This window comes from Balaenoptera musculus, chromosome 12, assembly GCF_009873245.2.
Source record: "Balaenoptera musculus isolate JJ_BM4_2016_0621 chromosome 12, mBalMus1.pri.v3, whole genome shotgun sequence".
Classification (NCBI taxonomy): domain Eukaryota; kingdom Metazoa; phylum Chordata; class Mammalia; order Artiodactyla; family Balaenopteridae; genus Balaenoptera; species Balaenoptera musculus.
In genome coordinates, this window is record NC_045796.1 from 71,872,430 (window position 1) to 71,893,996 (window position 21,567).

General features: G+C 40.1%; 1 long non-coding RNA gene and 1 pseudogene across 3 annotated transcripts in view; one reads left to right on the plus strand and one right to left on the minus strand.

Moving 5' to 3' along the window:
- LOC118904900 overlaps positions 1–21,567 on the plus strand; it is a 220,730-nt gene that overhangs the window by 97,329 nt on the left and 101,834 nt on the right. The gene's annotated exons all lie outside the window — the stretch shown is intronic.
- Positions 19,085–19,930, minus strand: LOC118904898 (annotated as a pseudogene).

Sequence of the window (21,567 nt, forward strand, 5' to 3'; positions counted from 1 at the left end):
ATAATCCATGCTGCAAACGTGGAGTTATAGTCTTTTTAGTTCTTAATACTGTTTATTTGTGCCTTCTCTATTTTGTTCTTGATAAATCTTGCAAGAGATGTATCAATTTTACTAGACTTAGCAAAAAAGGAAGCAAACGTTTAGTTATTAGATTTACTCTAATGTGTCACTGTTTTGTATTTAATTAATTTTTGCTCATATTTATTCCATTTATTCTATTTTCTTTGGGGTTTATTACATTATTTTCTTTTTCTAGCTTTTTAAGTTGATGCATAGGTCAGTTATTTCAACTTATTTATTTTAATACAAACATGTAAGGCTTCACATTTTTCCAAGTGTCATTTCCAAGTTTGATAAGTGTTTTTCATGATTGTGCATTTTTTATTATTTTAACATTTCTTTGATATGTGTATTATTTACAAGCATATATTTCAATTTCCTAATACAAGTGTGTTTTTAGTTACTACTTTCTTCTCAATTTCTAACTTAATTTTGTTGTTATAAAGTGTGGTCTTCATGCTATAGAATCTTTGAAATTTGTTGAGAATTATTGGGTCTACTTCTTGTTTAATTTTTGTAAATGTTTTTGTGTGCTTGAAAAGAATGCATTTTCCAGTCGCTGGGTGCCATGTTCTATACGTGTCTACTGGCTCAAGGATAGTACTTGTGTGGTATCATTTGTGTGTTTCTAATACCCTTTGATTGTTGATTGTGAGCTCTGCTTTCTTTTTTTTTTTTTTTTTTTGGCTGCACCCTTTGGCATGTGGGATCTTAGTTCCCAGACCAGAAATCGAATCTGTACCCCCTGCAGTGGAAGCTCAGAGTCCTAACCACTGGACCACCAGGGAAGTCCTGTGAGCTCTGCTTTGACCTGTATGCCTGTTTGCAAGAGCATTCCTTCTGAGCTGACTTTCCTTTGCCTCTGTCTAGTGGGCACATGAGGGCACTGTCATGTGAGGCCATTTTAAACTATATTTTTGGTTTAGATTTTTTTGTTTGTTTGTTTGCTCTTTGACCATGTAGGTGGCATAAATTCAGGCCCCTATATCTGTCCTCAGTGAGTGTGGCTTGAGGTTAGGAATTAATTCTCAGTGGGAGAGGCAGAGGGGGGCAGGTATTGGCATTGTCTCCTTCCATGGAGTGGATTTTATTCTACTGATACTTCACCCACTGAGAAAACTGGTCCCCAGAGGTCCTGGCTTTTAAGTTGGTGTCTGTGACCTGAAGCCTGCCCTGCTCAGAGCACTAATGATTGGCATGTATCTCCCAGACAGATGCTGGCTCCAGCATTTACTTACCCCTGAGGATTTATGCTTTCTCATCATTTCTGACATCTGAGGAATTCCCTTACTCTCTAGCCAACTTACCCATGCATTAAAATCATGATTCTGTATTTTAACTAGCAGTTTTATTTGTGCAGTACTTGGAGGGGTTTCCACATCACTAGAAAGATAAGTCTATAATGTAATTTGGGAACCACAAAAAGTTAGAGTAATCCAGCATCAAACTACGATTTCAGGTGAAAATGGCTCTGGATTTAATTTTCCAATTAGACTGTTCCAGAGTACAGGAAGAAATAGTGGAGTTAAAAGAATAAATGGAAAAAGAACTAAAGATCATGGAAGATTTCTCATTATCTCTATAATGAAGTTAATATTGTTACTTCCCAGATTTGTGAAGCTTTAATAAGGAAAATGCTATATGTGGGACTTTGCATAGAGAAAGAAAGCACTCAGTAAGTGTGGGGTAGTACTTCATGCACATGCTAATCTCAAAATGAGAACTTCGACTAAATCAAATAGAACGGTGATAGACAATTCCACAGGAAAAGAATCACTTTGAAGCAAACATTCTTCTGGGTGCCCTTTAAACACAGGTCTCTGAGAATTCCCACAAAGTTCCAAGGAACATGGGCTCACAGGAACTCAAAACACTTGAAGCCTGATAGATTTTAGACACCATCCTGATTCTTTGATTCTCAACAGGGCTGCTCATTTGTGACGGTGGTAAATGGGAGACAGTTCCCTGGATCATAGAATCAAGGATAAAATGTCAAAACTTAATGCCTGCATTCTTATTTGATTTTTTCCCATGTGCATTTTTTTATAGAGTGGTAAGTTTTAATTTCTGAAAGGTAGAAGAGCAACTTTGGGTCATTTGGGTGTGCAGACTGGGAATCCCGGGATGCTTTACAATCCAGTGAAATGTGGAGGCTTCAACTTGGCTCACTCAGGGTGAGCACAGATTATCTTTGACATTTACTGGATGGGGACATTCTTGCCACAGGAATGAAGTGTTTTCCAGTTTATTTTAAATGGAGAACGCTCAATTCACTGTGATAGTAGGTTTGGCAGAGTTAGTTGCCTTTAAAAACTCCCCCATCTTGAATGAAACTTAAAATGACTCCGAGTCCGGATAAAGAAGGAAAACTTGACAAAGTAACCCTGGGCACTGAGTATGAGTCATAGCAAAGGAAAGACATCAAGGGCATCTGTCACTGCACATCTCAAAGACCTTGAATGATGTGAGGAATGGACTCCAGCTGGTCACCTGGTCACACCCGTAGCTTCCTCCCTGGCACTTGGACCACTTCTCATGTTACTTAACGAAGGCTGTGGAAAAAATTACCTTTAGCATATATCACTCTCAGATCCTTTATAATCTATGCGTGTGCACACATACACATACACACACGTATGATGAAAAGGGCAGTGAAACAAAAGAATAAAGATAAAATGAGGTATTTCCACCAATGGTTAGAAAATTTGTAAGGAAAGAAAGTAGTATAGTGCATGTGAATTGCTGGAAGAAAAGCAGAGTTCATTAAAGAAGCATATTATGGTTTCATTTGAATTTCTTTTTGACTCTGGGCACGTAAGTACGAGTTAGTAAGCCTATAACGTGCACTATACAATGTTAGGCTCTTATCAAAGGCTTGTTATCTAAAATAGTTACATTATTAGATTGATTTATAAGTATGCGTATTTTCCGATGACAAAAATGGGATGCAAAGAATATTTTCAATTACATCTATTATTTCATTATGAATATAATAGCATTAGTTATTCCTATGATTTATTTCACTTGCATACTGGCAATAAAAAGACACGAACTCAGATTATTATGTTACGCTTTCCCGTCAAGAACGTTTTCATAGAACTGATTAAGAGTAGCATCAAACAGGCCCATGTATCAAACGTTTTGGTCCTCTGAAATGAGATACATTTTTCTTTTCTAGAACACTTGATAAAGTTTAGCTCCCTGTGGAATTTAATTTGATTCCAATCTGCAAATCAAGCATTGTGTATTTTGTTAATTGATAAAAATCAGATGTAATCTATGTGAAAACTACAGAAAGATTTTTTTCCTTTTAAACACACAGTTTACTACATTGGGCAAGGGTTCCTATCTGAGGCCATGAATCCCCCAAAATGTGCAATATTTTGTTTGTGAGAAGTAGTGCATCTGTGTAGGTTTGTGTGTGTGTGTGTGTGGTGTGTGTGCATGTGTGAGAGAGAGAGAGAGAGAGAGAGAGAGGTGTTGTTTGTTGATGTCATTTTTTTTTCTGGGGCAAAGTCTACAGCTTTTATCAGATTCTTAAAAAGGTCTGTCATTAAGGACCCCTGCCCAAAAGTAAGAATACTTTCTCAGGTGAGTTATTTGGTTATAAGAGCCTTTTTTCAGCAGATTGAAACAGATTGTGTTGTATTTCTGAAATAATCTTTTCTAATAACATTTATCATCAAAAATCTTAATGTTGGAGAAATTAAAATGGAACCTTCTGCTAGTGTTTAAGAAAGAAGTGTTCAAAAATAGCTTTTGGGAGAGCCCCAGAATTTTACAGTATTCTGCAACTACGGCCTGTTTTCCTGAGACATGAATAATAAAGATATACAGCTCTATTTGACTCAACGTCTTAAGGCTTATAATTTAGTTGTTCCATTTCACTTTGTTGTTTGCCAAGTGTTCACATCCATAGTTCTTCAACAGTGTCTAGAATTATGAAATTCAATTATGAGATGATTGGAACTTTAGGATAGCATTCAAATGACCACCCTCCCTTCCTCCCTTCCTTCTTTTTTCCTTTCCTTCTCTTCTTTTTGTTTTATTCTTTTTACTTTTTGTAGTAGTCTAAAAATGGGTGTTTTGCAAAGAACCCTGTACCATATTATAAATAATAACAACAACAATAAAGTTTAATCATCTAAGATCTTTCTCATATTTATTGCTTATGACTTATTTCTTAAAGAAAAAGGAAAAAAATGTCTCCTACCTCATTAAGTAGGAAAAAATACCTATCCTTATTAAACTAACATCTGATCTACTGTAGTCCTAACTTCCATTTCAAAGCATTAATAACTTCTTATTGGTAGAAATACTTTGAACAGAGTACCGTCCCTGATTGACTGCAGGGCCATAATTCAATCACCAGCCTCTGCTGACACTGTGATCCCCAGGGGTGTGGCTTGAGGCTTTAGGAATGGCAGCTAAGTCCCAAGCCTGAATTACAGCTCCGTTATTCAATCCGGAGCCATGCTTTGTTATTTATAGTACTTAGAAAAAGAGTATGGACTTTTCAAAGAGGAAAACAATAAATCACACTAACAAGATGACTGGCTCTAATATTAAAATGTAAATCTCTGTGATGTAGAGGTAGAAAGATTAATGAGCATATGATGTAGGGTTATTAAAGGTGTGATGGGCAGGAGAGGGAATGGATTATGGGGAAATTAAATGAAGTATTTCACTGGAAGGAACTTTCCGTGGAAGTTTTTAAATGACCAGCTATTAGAGCCAGTTTTACTACCATAGTGACCTAACCAAAACTCATAGGCCTTTCTCAGACACCCTTTCTTTTAAAATCCCCTAGTCTTGATGTAGTGACATACAATCACAATGGCGTGCAAACACAATTACATGTTACCGTATTGCTACTGAGTCTTTTTTTTTTTTTTTTTTTTTTTTTACAGTTATTGCTCTCCTGGGATGGGTAATCATGTCATTTGGGAAGACCTGAAACAAAGGAATAATAAAGTGATGGTTATCAGGAATGATCACCAAGTAATAAATGTACCAAGATCATTTGTCTGAGGTCATTCAAAGATATTAATATAGGTTGGAGGAATGAGAAGAAAAACATGTTTTCTGATGGTTTTGCTTGAGATAATACACCAGTTAAGATATTTATGAGTTAATATCAGAGGATCCCAGATTATTGGCTCCTGTTTCTGTGTAACAGAATCAGTTGCTAAAACCAATTTCTCAGCACACACCTTTTAACCTTTGCTGTGGTGTTTTTGCAATCCATTTACCTGATCCCTCCTTCCCCTCTGCTTCACCATCCCTTCAACACTTAAGCCTCATTTCCTGACTAGCAGTTCATAAAAGAAAAATATCACCCCCCTAACCCTCACCCAGGCCACCCTCCTTTTCCTTCAAATTTATAGGTGTTTGTCTTACAGTTTTAGTTATTGCACCTTTGTTTTAAGTTTATCAACCTGTTAAACCCAGCGAGTCCAAACCTTCAGAAATCTGCAAGTTGATGCTCAGTCTAACAATTGAGGTATCATTTGCTTCAGTGCAGAGTCCTGAGGCTGTATCAGAGGAACCTCTGTGAAATGTGGAAAGGGAGACAAATATGGTGTTAAAAAACCCACTCCACCAAAACAACAAAAAGCCTTAACTAGATACGTTTTATAAGTTTTTTCAGGGTATATGAACATCACTCGAGGTCCAGTAGGACTTGTAGGGCCACCCTGTTCCACATTTGCTGTGACTGCATAGCTCTGGATGCTTTCTGTGCCTTCAGTCACTTGTATGGGGTCTAAGAGGGACTTGACCCTCTGCTAAATTTCACTCCAGAAATGTATTGAAGTAAAATTACAGGGACTGCTTAATATAGTTTCTTATGGAGGAACAAACATTTTAAAATTTGTACGCTTAAAGGTTCTTCTCTATTAAGCAACTGAGCCTTAAAAAAGAATTTTAAAAATTCTTTATATAGAACTTGGTTTGCTAGTGTTAATCAGTGAATTGTTAGAGAACTAATGAGATGCAGTTCCTTTAACAGACACTTCTATTGTTACTTAGAGTATTTTATATTTTTGCTTCTCTTGAGGGGAGAGATGATCTCAGGATGGTAGAACTGAAGAGGATCTTAGGTATCTGTTAGTTTGCCAGGGCTGCTGTAACAAAGTACCACAGACTGGGTACTTGAAAAACAGAAATTTATTTGTCACAGTTCTGGAGGCTGGAAGTCCAAAATCAGTGTGTTGGCAGCTTTGGTTTCTTGTGAGGCCTCTCTGCCTGGCACGTAGATGGCTGCCTTCTCATTGCCTTGCATGGTCTTTTCCCTGACTGTCTGGGTCCTAATTTCCTCTTCCTTTAAGGACACCAGTCAGCTTGGGTTAGGTCCCACCTTAATGACCTCAATTTTATTTAATCACCTCTTTAAAGCCCCTATCTCCGCATACAGTCACATATAAAATACCAGGGGTAGGGCTTCAACATATGAATTTTGGGGAGGACACAGTTCAGTCTGTAACAGCATCATAGTCTCTTTATTTTGGACAAGAAGAAACTGAGACCCAGAGAGACAGAGTAAATTGTCCAAGGTCACACAGCTAATTATTGGCCCATCTGGCATCAGGATTGGATCTCAGACTTTGTAATTATTAGTGTCCTCTTGGCCAACGTTTAAACGAAAACAAATAGAAGCTAATAGAGAATGTGAGGCCCCAGCATTGGGCAAAAAGTAAACATTCAGTAATATCTATTGAATGACTGACAGCTTTTCTTTAATTAGAAATAAGGACTTGTTACAGATTTGGTGGCTTTTTAAAGTGTGTGTAGGCAATACATTTAAAAGAATAAGGAAAAGGAGAAACACTTGCAGAATCCATGGAAGAATATTTGGAAGGATTTAACAGGAAGTAAATATTTTAAAAAGTCTTTTATTGATAAAGATGTATTCATTTTTGTGGCAAAGAGTAAAAATAATTTAAGGGATAAACCGAAGTAAAAAAAGAAATTATTCTATTGAACAGTAAAACCCTCTATTTCTTTAAAAATAGATTTCTTAAAAACAAAATAAGATGCCAGAAAGGAATTTCTGAAGGGGTGGTTTTATTTTGCTTCTTCAGACATGAGTTATGTTAGAAGATTACATGCTGTACATGTTTTATATTCAACAATGTGTGCACATTCTAAAGATAGAAGCAAGACAAGGGCAGTTATTCCCAACAATATGAATAATAAATTCCTACTTACCCTGGAAAAGCTGTCTTCATAGGGACATTTACTTTGAGATAATTTTCCCTATTTTTAGTCACTTAGTGTACTATTAGATATGCCTTTTCTTTTTCTGAACTTCAATTTCCAGCCTCAGTCTAAGTCTGGAAAGTTATTAGAACTTATTTCTTTATATTCTTTTTACCTGTGGTTTACGGAAAGACACATTTCCCAACTATTACTATTTTGATGGACCAAGTTCTTACATACCCTGAGTATTAGTGGGGATATATGTGAATTTTATATATATGGTCATATCTCTAGTAGAAATTGGTTAGAATAGACTTTTAGAGATGCTTACTCTTGCTTTAACAATCATTAGTAGGAATCAACAGAATGGAGTGATGGGAAGACCATGAGCTTAAGAAGCTGACCTGCCTGAAATCGAATCCTTGGCTGTGTCCTTAGGTAAATTATGAAACTCTGAACCATGATTTTCTCACAGTATGATAAATAATGCCCTGAATTTAAATGAGGTAATATATGCAAAATATGGCTCTTAGTGAGCACTTAATACTTTTAGTTTCCTTTCTTTTTCCATCAAGCTTATTTCCTATTCAAAGATAGAATTCTGGTGAACTACATGGGCACTTGGGAACAAGGTTCAAGGCTGATTGATATTACTTAATAAATTCATTGGTTATTCCTGCTAATCTGAACCCACAGACATCCCTGTGAAATCCTGCCAGAGCTCCTTTGGAAGATGGCATTAGTATAGCATTGACAGCTAAGGGAACTAGAAGTAAGCCAAAGGTCATAAATTGCCAAGCCTTTTACAAAGCCAAACATGATGGAAACTATATGCCATTTTGGGGGTGATTTGAAAAGCACATGGTTTGGAGTTATTTTGATGGATTAAGTATTTTTCCTGAATCATCTAGGTTAGAAGATTAAAACTTGATTATAAAATACTAAAATGTTTTTAGATATAGGAATAGTTGAGCATAAATCAAATACTCTGGGTTCCTGAGAAAACAATCAAGTGAACAAGTGATGTGGTATTCTTTTCTGTCTGATATTGGAACTAAGAAATGTTACAACAGTTTATTGTTCATAGAATAATATATTCTTACAGAATTGTTCTGGAACGCAGGCACTACCCAGAGCTGATTGGTGTTTGGCAACACACCAAAATAATGCCCATGATGAAGGAAAGTTATGAGAATGTAAACTTTTCCCCTTAGTACCTTATGTCTTTTACTTCAAATCCAGATAGAGGTGGTTTCTTAACTCTTCTATGGTTGAAAGACATTCCAGGATAGAAGCTTTCTGGCAGAAAAAGTGACATGATTGTCTAAAGCAATGGGGCTTAACTTTTTGAGTCACAGACCTATTTAAACAAGCTTTGTGGAAACACTTAAAGTCTACATGATAATATGAAACCCCCCAAAATGGCTGTGAGGTGCCATTCCAGGTTCTTGGCAGTTACAGCCAGTCTCAATGAGACTTGCCATGTGATGGGAAAAATCCTAACCCTTGCCCCTGATCAGTTCTTTATCCCATTCTCAATAGCTATTCCTTAATTTACTCTTATTTTCCATAATTCTTGCCCAAATGCAGTCTCAGCAGAGATCCTTTTTCCTTTCACTAAAAAATTTTAAAATGGTATGCGCATGAACCATCTTAATATCATCCCCACTCTATCCTCACCCCTCTCTCTTTCCCTCCTTCCCTCCTTCTCAAATTCAACTGCCTGTGCTTCAGACTCCAGGTCCCTTCTATTTCTTCCATAACTTTGCTGGAAGATCTTCCCTTTTTCATGATCTTTGACCTCTTCTTTTCTAGTGGCGATTTCTACCCCTCAAATAAGCACTCTTACCTCTGCCTGCACTTATGCTAAGAAAACTGGAAACAGGAAAGCCCTCTATGTATGCATTGTGGAAAGTATCAGAGGGAAAGGGTAGCCAAAATGACCACAGCAGAGAAGAAAGGGGCGGGGGGTGCAGTTGGCTGGATATGAGAGGAATTTCCTGGCCACTTCTAACAACATGCCTGATTGTGCAGGCTAGCCCTGGGGGTGGAGTGAGCTAAGGACCGAGGGAAGGTGTTGCCAAAGTGAGACTCAGAATGAAGCCCTAGAAATGGGGGAATATGAGCACAGAAGAACATGAACAACACGGAGGCCCTGCATGCCAGCCCACGAATAAGATTAAATATGTCTGGTTGTGGATGAGGTAGATAGATGGTGTAGATCAAAATCACCAGAAATTCTCCCTGTTTCTAGGCAGGTCATCCATGGATGGTTTAAGATATGCTGTACAATATGACATTTTTGGTCCACCAGACTTTTTGATGTGTCTTTGTGGTAAGAATGCTAATTCAGTATTTCGGGTGTACCCAGGGGTACTGGGAGAGGGGTCAGACTAGGAGGAGGAGGGCTTGGAAGATGGGGAAAAAGAGCACATGGCTGAGGTCTATGAATAAGATCTTATGCAATTAATAACCAGAGGAAGTGAATGTCACAAATGCATGGATTGAGGGATGTTTGTCAAGCACATGGCTAAAACAAAGGGCCATCCACTGACTCTAAAGCCCTGATTTACTTCTCAAAGAATTCTACAAAAAAAATTATGTACTCAGAAAGTCTTGAAGAAACAGATATCTCCTTATGCTTGTACAATTATGTTTCATTAATTATCACAATCTGCCACTTAGGTAGGTCAGGATAAGAGTTTCATTGTTCTTCATTTATAGACGAGGAAATTGTTGGTTGGAGCAGTAGAGTGGTTTAATCAAAGAGGGAAAGAGTGGAACTGAATCCCTCTTACCTGTCTAGAGTTCTACTCATTGGAGTCCAGCTTCCCTGCTGCAGCCAAATCGTGTCATGCCATGAATTGACATCGTCTCTGGAGAACACAGCCACTCTGGGGGACCCTAGTGCTCTCCCCACCCATGGGAGCCCGGGAGAAAGCAGCCCCACCTCATGGCTCTGCTGTCTATGGAAGACCAAACTCCTTCCCTTTGCCTTTTAAGGAGTACTTGGTGTTCTCGCTCTTTATAAGCATCAATCAGATTTTGGTTATGGAGGGCTTATTCATACTGTTTTATGGATGTTTTAACGCATTTTCTTAGCTGGAAGCTAGTTTAGGAGCCAGTTTGAGAAGCTTGTAAATGAGAACTACAGGGAGTGGTCTTTCCCTAACAAATTCTGACCAACTGGCTTCTTAATATCACATGAGTTTTTGTCATTTTCTGGGTGGACTTTTCTTCCTTGATGAATCTGAGCCTTGTTAGCTTGCAGAAGAATAAATATGACAATAGTGCATATGGGAAATAATTGTTTGCACAGACTTTTGAAAGCCTTCAAGCCCTGAGTCATGTTCTAAGGGCATGAAGGTTGCCCTGATCCACTGTCAGGAGCCAGCACCTTGAGGGCAGGGGTTGTACCTGGATGGGCAAAAGCCCCCATCCCCAGAACAGCAGGGTCTGTGGGAGTGGAGCCCTTCACCCTCCCTTCCCAAGCCTGGAGGCCTGTGACTTAATTTTTCTTAAAAAAAACTATTCATTGTAGAACAGTTTGAGATTTATAGAAAAATTGCCAAGATAGTACAGAGAGTTCCCATATACCCTAGGCCCAGTTATCCCTTTTATTCACATCTTACGTAAGATGAGTACATATGTTTTCATGAATGGACAAATATTGTTACATTATTAATACTATTAACTAAAGTGAGCAGCTTATTTAAATTTCCTTGCTTCTTCCCTAATGTCCCTTTTCTGTTCCAGGATCCAAGGCATCCCACATTACATTTAGTCATTTAGTTATCATGTGTCCTTAGGCTCCTTTTGGCTATGTGAACTTTTTGGGCTTTCCTTGTTTTTGATGACCTCGACAGTTTTGAGGAATACTGGTGAGGTGTTTTGAACACTGTTCCTCAATTAGGATTTGTCTGACGCGATTCTCATCATTCCACTGTGGTTATGGGTGTTGGGGATGAAAACTGCAGAGGGGATGGGCCATCCTTATCACATCATATCAAGGGTACATATTATCAGCATCACTGTTGACGTTGATCTTGATCACTTGGCTGAGGTCATGTTTCTCCTCTGTAAAGTTACTTTCCCCCTGATACCAGTAGACCAGGGTTCTTGGCCTTCCCCAATCAATAGAAATTGATAAGAGGCCAGTCAAGAAATTCAGGCAAGGCTTTATTGGGGCCCCTGCCGCAGCAGGGGGAAGTGAAAACAAGTAACAGGTTCCCTTGCTCACTCCCCTGTGGGAGGTGAGCTGGTTCCTTATATGGGGTGAAGGTAGAGGTGTGTCCAGGGTTTGGGCCAGAGGGGTGTCTTAGGTGGTTTGCCCACCCCTTTGGTGGTGTTGAGTGCAGGGGGCATGTGCAGTACCCTGCTTTTTCTCCTGGCTCTTCAGAAGTGGCAGTTGGGTGTTTTTGGGGGTTTTTTTGGTCTTTTTGTATCTTATTGTCCAGAATTTGCTCAAACTGCAGTGCACACAGTAATTTTTAGTCATTTATAGTTTCTTTGTATTTTGTTGCTGGACCAGATGCTTGTCCAGGTGCAAGCGCTGCAGCAAAGGGTCCCAGATCCCAGGTCCCAGCCTATCAGCTCTTTCAGTTGGTTCCCCTGTCCCTTTGACATGCCCCTGTTTTATGGGGTTAAAAGTTTTACGTGTTTCCTTGCTTTCTAGCACTACAAGATACTCCAGGCTCATACTGTATATTTCGAGCTCTAGAATCAACCATTTCTCCAAAGAACCCTGGTTCCTTTTACTGAAGAATACTATTAGAAACCATGATCTGTGTCCTAGGTGTGCTGGTTGCTGTTGGAATGTCATTGCTGCACTCATATATATCAGGCGTGCTGATATATATGAGTGTATACTGACCCATGTATCTAGACACATCTATAGATAGTCCCATAGGCAACCATCTGTTTCTATACATAAATGTGAGTTTACACCAGTGTCAATAACTCTAGAGACCGGAACTGAAATTTGACATATGATAGTGGGTTTTCTCCTTTATTCTGGAAAGTTGTAGCTTTCTCCTTGTTTTAACCAAAGATTGGAGGGGCGGCAGATGGGTAGTGCAAGGAATGGGAAGAATTACAGACGGTCCATGGCAACATGAGAAGCAGCAGAGGAAAATAGAGGCAGCTACAGTTAGTAGAAATAGAAGTATCAAGTAGAACATTCTGGGTGCATTTTGGTATAGGTGCAACAGTTTAATAGGCCTATTGTAGCCACCTAATGAGAAGTGTCAAGAAAGAGAGTCAAAACTCCTACAGATTAGAACAGTTTAGAAGTCTGGGCTCTTAGAGAAATAATCAACAATGCCTATAACTCTGTGGAGTCACCAGCACTCTACATTGTGACTCTGGTCACCAAGAAAAGTTGTGGCATGTTTACTCTATTTATCACAGTTAGGGGCACATAATATATTTTGGAAAGATTTCCATTAGAGTGGTTAAAAATTGTTTTGGTGCTTTAAGCATTATTAGATTTGAGTTTTCTGCCTTAGAGTCTACATTTGCTATGAACCCAGATTGCTAAATCCAAGGCCTCCCGCTGAGATTTCTAGAAGCCCAAATTTTGTAAAAAATAAAGTTGCTTATAAGAGGATTTGATTTTAATGAATTTCTGAACTGTGTCCCTTGAGCTGCAGTGTTACTCTGCCCTGCTTTGCCTTGGTCCCTGGCCCTTGGCAGCCAGAATTTCTGGTTAATCAGTCCCTCCATTCCCAGGCCTGGGGAAGTCTGCCTTTTTTGAGATATTCACTGCCTGTTGCTAAATGAAGTCCAAGGAAGCTGCTCCCAGCTGGGTAGAAGGTCTGAATACTTTGGACCCTCAAGAGGTGGCTTCAAGGATCAGAGATGCATGTCATCCACACTAGCCACTTAATCCCCACCCTCCTCCCTTTCTGAACAGCCAGGTTTAGGGGCAGTGATGTTGAGAGGCAGAGGGAGAACAGGGAGAGGTTCTGTGTCTTTCCTTCTCTTCCTCTCCTTCCCCCTCCCCCTCCTTCCTCCCTCTTCTCCCCACTCTCTTATTTGTTCAACAAATATGTCTGGCCCCTTACCATATCCTGGCACTGTGCTGGCTCCGAGGAGGCCAGTGGAGTCATGGACTTTGACATCTTGGAGCCTTCACTCTATTTGGAAAGCAGACATGAAAAAGTGTACTCAGCTCCTCAATTATTCAGTTGTGTTAGGTGCCAGTAGAAATGGGACCTCACCTATTTGGTTGAGGTGGGTTGAGGCTTCTCTGTTGATTGAGATCTAAAGGATTCTGGTGTTCACTTCGACTAACTATAGCCCTGAGCTAAGCACTCTGCCTGTGCTGTCCTATCTAATTCTTCTACCACTACGTCACCTACTTGGCCATTCTTACCCTATTTTATCTCCATTTTACAGATGAGGATCCTGAGATTCAAAAGGTTAAGGAGCTTGCCCAAGGGCACAGAGCAATGAAGTGAATGTTTCAGGACTTGCTTGAGGTCAATCTGGATACAAAGCCTGTGCTCATTGCCACCTAGTGTCCTACCCACCTCCCTGCTCTGCAGGTCTCATCAAGGGAAAAGCAAGCCGGGGGTGGGGGGGGATGTGATCAAATAATGAGTAAAAGTGTCCTGTGGTCAACAATCTAGTCACCTGTTCCACTCATTTCACCAGGGGCCATCGAACAATATTTAGCTATAATTATTTTAAAAAGGCTGACCAAAGGTTTTCCTCTTTGAGCCCCACAGGTACAGGATGGTCCTTGTCTGAGCCTTTCAGGGATGGATTAGAACAGAGCAGTTATTACTCAGACACTGCAGTTATTACACCACATAGAGTGTTCACTGAATGTATGTGATACGTTGACGTTGGTTAATCTGTTATCTTCGAGACCTTTGAATCCTCCTCTCCATCCAGCTGCCACTGCCTTTTTTATTTCTGAGTCATTATCTCTGGCTTAGACCAATGCAATGCAATCTTCATTGGTTTTTCTGCTCATCTCTTCTCAATCTATTTTCTGTTGCCTCTTCTGTTTAAAACCCTATAGAAAACCTCCACTGCTGACAGGATAGAATCCAACACAGCCCCCTCATGGCCTGCGGAGACCTGCACTTTCTCCCTTCTCAGCTGCATCTCCCTCTGCACCTTTGTTCTCCCCCCATGACCTAACCATTCTCAGAAGCCCCCCTCCCCTTTTGCCTGTTATCGTCTGCCTTTGCCCTTATTCCTGGCTGATCCTCCGTGCTTCCCCTCTGCGCAGGCGCTCCTTGGCAACCCATCCCCGCCTCTGTGGACTGTTGCATATGGAACAGATCTCTGTTATCATGCAGTCAGCAGACCTTTTCGGTAAAGGGCCAGATAGCAAATATTTTTGGCCTTGCAGGCAACAGCATCTTCAATGCAATGACTTAGATCTGCTATTGCAGTTTGAAATCCACCATAGTTGATACATAAGCAAATGAATGTGTCTGGGTTCCTATACAATGTTATATACAAAAATTGGCAGCTGGTCGGATAGAGCCCCCAGCCTGTAGTTTGTTGTGGAATATTCCAATCATTTGTTTACTTGTCTCCCATCCTTACTAGCTGGTGAGTTTCCTAAGATGAGAGAGTGGGTCTTGTTCATCTTTCTATTTTCAGCGTCTAATCTGGGCCTGGCACATAGTGAGTGTTGAATAAATCCTGCACGGATGAATATGTGAGTGAATAAATTAATCAAGTCAAATCAAGTTGGAAACTAAGCATTTAATGGTGTCAGTAAGAACCTTAACTGAGTGAATCATGGTGAAAGTAGAAACATCAGGTCTGTACAGGGGAGAATAAATCTTTTTTGTTCATCTCAGGGGACTCAGATATAGTACCTTTGACAGGATCTGGATGAGTGTGGCTAGAAAGCTTTGACCCTTCCATTGTTGGGCTGCCAAGGGTTAAAAGGAGCCTGAAGCCTTGAGCGGTGGGACCAGTTCTCCACCATTCTAGTGTCTGTAAATAAATAGTGTTAAAACTCAAGAGTAAGGTTATTAAATGTGGATTTTGCTTTGTACCTGCCACTTTCTGTGGAGGAATCTTAGTCACTGATGGGTTTGCTCCAGGGGGTGCTAAGGGTTTGCGTGCACAACCCTCAGCCTTTATGCAATTTAGGATTGGAAACTGCTATAGCCCAGCATTTGCTGACACACAAGGGTTGGCCAGGCCTTATTCATTCAGCCCAAGGTACTGCAGGGGTGACCAGTTCCCTGTGGTGGCAGAGTTCATAGACTTTCTAAGTAAGGTCTTCTGAGTTGGAGGAGGCTATCTGGAAAATTCACTTACTCTGAGCATCTCTTTCCTTGACAAAGCCAGAAAATGAAGACATTAGTGTGCTACCAGGGAAACACATCACCACTTGTTGGGTCTCTAAGATACACTTTTTAAAAGAACTTTTCAATGTTACAGACATCTTACTGAGCCAAAGAAATTACAGAGTTATATTGAGTAGCATTTGGGTATTGACTTTTGATTTGGTAGGAGAGGAAAATCATGGGCACACAGGGCATTTAGAAATTTTTTCCCTTGTGTAAAATGGAACAGAGGAACACAGGATAGACACTTTGATTGGAAAAGGGAACAGATGACTTGCACTTAACTGAATTGGATTGATTTTCCTTTTTACTGAATACTTTCCTCTATTTTGTGCTATTTCACTTTGCTTCGCAATACCAGGTCCAACTCCTCCCATAGGATTTCATACCATGAAGAATGGAAAAGTAAAGAGCCATTTCTGTAAAAATCCTCAAAACATAGCATGATAAACCTAATGCATAGATATATTTTCTCTGTTATTTTTGGTCCAAATGTGTAGATTTCCAGAATTCCATAAAGCTGAACATTAAAAAAAAAGATAGCAGACATTCCAACCTTTCAATTGCACTCAATAAATATTTGGTGAGAGCCTCTTTTGTGCCTCTAGGTGTCATACTATAAACTAGGGATACAATGATGACTGAATGTTTCCCCACTTTCCAGGGAGCCCAGAGTCTGGTTGAGAGGTGCTCCAGTTACCTGTTTTTGGGTAACAAACTGCCCTAGACTGAGTGACATAAAACCACAACCGTTTTATTTTGCTCACAGATTCTGTGGCTCAGAAAATCAGACCGGGCATGATGGAGTAGGCTTCTCTATGCCCCACAATATCTGGGAACTCGGCTGGGAACATTCCAGTAGCTGGAAGAGACTTGAGTGGCTGAGGCTGGAATCATCCAGAGGTTTCCTTACTGCCATATGTGGTGTCTGGGTTGGGATAACTCAAAGTGCAGACTCAGCCGGAGCTGTCGATTGGAGCATCTACACATGGCCTCTCCATGTGGCTTTAGTTTCTTCTAGCATGGAAGCTGCCCCCAAAAAGGAACACCTAAGAGGGGCATCCAAAGAGAGAGCTTTCCAAGAGACCAGGTTAGACGCTGAAAGAGCTCTTTTGAACTATCCTTGGAAGTCATGCACTGTTACTTCTTCCACACTCTGTGGCTACAAGCAAGTCACTATGGACACCCCAGATTCAAGAGGAGAGGAATTGGACTTTACCTCTTGAAGGCAGAATAGCAAGGATACCGCAGAAGAGTATGGGAGATGTTGCTGCAGTCACCTTTGGCAAATCTAGCCTGCTGCAGAGAATTAGACATGCAAATATGTAACTATAATATACCATAGGAAACGTTTCAGTTACCTTGCTGGGAAATAACCCACTCCATAACTTACTGCCTTGAAACAACAATTATCAGTTATCAGCTGGTGGGTCTGTGCCATATGGTGTTGAATGGGGTCACCCATTCGGCTGCATTGAACTAGGAACTTGGAATGCCCAAGACGGCTTCACTCATGTCTGCTGCCTCAGCTGGTGTGGCTGGAATGGCTTGGGGGCTCCTTAGTTCTCTTCCACATGGTCTTGTGTCAAATAGTAAACTCGTCCATGCTTCTTTATGTGGTGTCTGGCTTCTTTTAAGGCTTAGTCCCAGAGCTGGCACAGGGTTACTTCTACTGGATTCTAGTCAAGTCACAAGGCCAGCCAAAATTCAAGGAGTGCAAAATACACTAGAGGAGTGGCATGTACATAAAGGGATGGGGGAGGTTATTGGTGACCATTTTTGGAGAAAATCTACCACATTAGAGGTGTCAAAAATGCTCTGAGATCACAGATGGAGGATCAGTTTTGTCAGGTGGCCTCTGAGGGTTTCTGTGTCAGGCTGTGGAGACAGGGTGGGTGCTGGTGAGGGCATGGTAGATAGTGGGGTATCCAGGAAAGATGTAATATTTGAACTCTGAATGCCCTAGGTAGACAAGATATGGAAGCATTATAGGCCCAGGAAATTCCATGAGTAATGACAGGGAAGCTGGAAAGGGCATGGGGGCTAGAGGGAGGTGCAGTAGAGCTACAGCAATATGTGTATATATTCAGGCACAAGAACGTGGTGGATCTGGGGTAGAAAGAAATGTCAGGAGATCAGGCATGTTTGTGAAGGACTTTCTGGGTCCTGCTGAGGTATTTGGATCTCATTATATTGGGAATATGAACTGAGAGTTTTTAAAAGGAGGAAGCATAAGAGATGAACTGGAGGGAGGAGAGATTAGATGTAAGGAGAGCAGTTGTGATGATATTGTGACAGCTCAAATGAGATCTAATCAAGATTTGTACCACAGACAGAAGGGAGAGGAACCTCCATGAGGCAAGATATAGAGAAAAGGCAAAACCATTTGTTCAGAGAAACTGGACCAGCAGGGACATTGTTGTATATAATCTGAGGGCCATCAGGAGGGTAACCTGCCTAAGTCCTCTTCTATTTATTGATATTGTCATTCTGGAATTCTGCTGTTGTGGTTGGTACATTTGTATTAAGACTTGCCTGTTCCTTTAGTCCCCAGAGCAAATCCTAGTGTCCATGACTTCATCAGAACTATTTCCTTGGAACAAAAAAAATCCAAAGTAGTATACAACCAGCATGGAGTTTTTAGAACTGCTGCCTTGGAAGCATTGACATTAATCTGAGCTTTATGGAAGCTAACTGGATACTAGAAGAGTTTCATTTCTACATAGGCTCAAACTTCTTACCACTGTACAGGTGTTTCCAGTAGAACAGACTAGCCATTCACCCATCCAATAAATATTTTTCAAGTGCCTACTACATGCAAAACACTGTTCTTGGAGATGGGTATGGCGGTGAGTAAAATAAAGTCCTTGCTCTCATGGATGTTCTTTATATCCTAGTAACATGGATTTATCAAACCCAGAGCGGCTTTGAGAACTGGATATGGAGTTTTATCAGGCTGACCTGTTATAAGTGATGTCCTCTCCTCAGTGGGATAGGTGTGCATTTTGTGGTGTCTCAGACCATAGAGTTGGCTGCACTTACCACTCATCATTAACTTGGGCGATCACTTATCATTAACAAGGGAGTCATCCTAAGAGTCTGAGCACAGAAGTGACAGTATGTGGCCTCCCAGAGAAGGAAAGGGACATGCTCAAGAGCTGAGACCCAAAGTTTTGTTTGCTTGTGCCTATTCAAAGTCTGATATCTGAGGGATATGTTCATTCACATTGTGCATTTGTTTCCATCCCATTTGATTTATTTTTTAACACCCATTAACTGTCATGCCTTTGCCTCTGAAATGGTTCTCCAGTCATTACTTGATGGGAAGGATTTTGGCTATGAGGGAATGTGTTTCCAATTGCTGCCTTTTCTAGTAGCATGCACAAGTGTAAAGCAGAAGCCTAGGGGCCACATGCCACAGAGAATTAGAGCAGTGCTGCTCTGGGCTGTATGTATGTATGTATGTATGTATTTTTTCAGTGTCTACAATCAATTTTATTTTAATATGATCTAAATACATACCGTTTAGAAAATATCAAGAAAAATTGATGTACAAGAGTTGACGCTATTGCATTTGGATAAAGCTGGCAAGTTCTTGTTACTGGCATAGCCCACGAAACACCGAGGAAACGAATATATTGGAATAGATGTTGTGGTGTTTGGCCCACAGTTTGATAGCTCTAGGGTTAACCTGAAATTGTCTATGTTTGGTACTAGATGTAAAAATTCATCAGTTACCCTGCAACCATTAAGACTTCTTATGCATCTTATATCTAGATTTTTAAGCAGACTGTCATCTCTTAAGTCCAAGTCTTCTGGGATAGTCTGCAGTGCTAATCTTGCAAACAAAATATTAATCTCTATCCCAGCAAAACACAGTTTGATACCTGGTACAAATGCCTCCTCAGCAGCTCTTAAATCTTTTACTTTTTCCTGTAATTTCAACTTACCATAGAATGAGGTGAAAAAGTCACTTCGATCAACATGTCTTGGTGCAACATACAACTCATCAATATTGGCACCTTTTGTATGTACTCTTAATCCATAAGATCCAAATGTGAAAATTTTCCCCCCAACATTATCAATTACAGACTGTGGAAGATTCTTGCTTTCACTGATTTCTTGTATCCACTCTTTTACCAGGTTATTTAATTTTCCCCAAATTAAAATTCTGTGCTGCAGTTCCTCTTCCTCTTCAAAAACCCCCAAAGGCTTCAGAGTCTCAGTTCTTTCCTGTGTAAGTCAGTCTCCTTGGGGGCTGCTAAGCTGTTGGGAGAGGTAATGCCACAGTGCTTCTGTGGCAGCTGTGTTTGTTGTGATCCCTGCGTTGTAACTGGAAAAGGCATCGTCTCCTCCGCGGGGACCGTCCGGTCACTCCCCTGCTGCTGCTGCCCTGGGCATGACCCACTGAGGTGGGAAGGAGGGGGGTGCCTGCCTCAGCCCTGGGTCCAACCCCACTCCTGCACCCTCTCCCATGGCTTTAAGTGCTTCTCCTCTGGGTTGTATAATATTTAGATGGGCACTTAGAGCAGTCCAAGTCTTGACATTAATAAAACTTGTAAGGGCTACTTTACAAGGTAAATATCTCTCTGGGTAACCCTGAATTTCATCTATAGTAAACTTTCTGGTATTTGTCAGAATTCTATTAGCTGGCACTTGCATACAATTGTAGTTAAGTGATATTTCTTGCTAACCATGGTGACTATAAGGCCCAGAAATATTTTGAAAAATCTTTAACTGCCTCATCAAAGAAAGGGGACGTTCTTTTAGAATACTAAGTGTATTTTATGATAGTCTAAATTACTGATTCACATATGGAACACATATTAACCAGAGCATCTCCCTCAGCAACCAGGCAAGATAACTAATAATTTATGATAAATTTTTTTAAACTCAAATTTTTAACTTCCTTTTTTAGCCGACTTGCATTTTTTTTTGGACCATGTTTTTGTTCAATTATGTGCACAGCACTCTCAATGACTTAAATGGTAAAAAATGGTCCACAGTTTATCTGAAATTCAAACAGCTGTTGTCTTTACATTTTTATTAATATGTATTAATGTTTTCAAAGTAATTTTGCTGCTGGAATGAGAGTGTGCTTGTGTGTGTGTATTGTGTGTGTGCACACGCACACACATCATTCTTCTCAGAGGCATTTTTGGCAGATAAGAACATGATCTGAGTAGCAGATATATGATCTCATTTTTTTTCCTGGGTAGTTTGCAATTTGGATTTAGTCTCAAAGGATTAAGTGTTTTAGCCTATGATGATTTCATAGACACCAATGCCTAGAACTTCTAATCTGCACCCCTAAGCTATTTGGTAATTTTTAACTATACAAATTATAGAGCCTCTGTGAGCCCATTCTACTAAGATGGAAAGGAGTGTGATGCCTTTATTTTGAGAAGATGACTAGAACCTTTGAAGCATTTAATTCGTACTTTCAACATTTTGTTCCTCAACAAGGATATTTTGGAAGCAGTAGTAGCTGGAGTTTACTTTTTTTGGAATTTCCTCTACGTTCATTTTTGGTGGCAGTTTTTGATGAAAAAGACACCAAGGGTAACACTCTATGCATACCTATCTAAAAATGAGAAAGTGAGGATACTGCCTTTTAGCTGGAACCCTCAAGGCGTTATCTAACCACTGAAAACTTCATCTAAATAAAAATGGGATTAAGAATATCAGAGATCAGAGGTTAGCAAACCCTCACATCTGCTGTGTCATGTTGCCTTTTCCTATTCATTCATCCTAAAAATATTGGATGAACAGCTATAATGTGCCAGGCACTTTGTGTTGGGGGGGATATATCAGTTAAAATAGATAAAGATCCCTGTTTTCATGAACTTTACTTTCTAGTAGGGGGAGATGGGCAATATAAAATAGACATGATAATTAAGTAAATTGTATGATACACTAGAAGGTGATAAATGTTTTTCAGAGATAGAAAAAGGAGAGCAGGATAAAGGAGATTCTGAAGCTT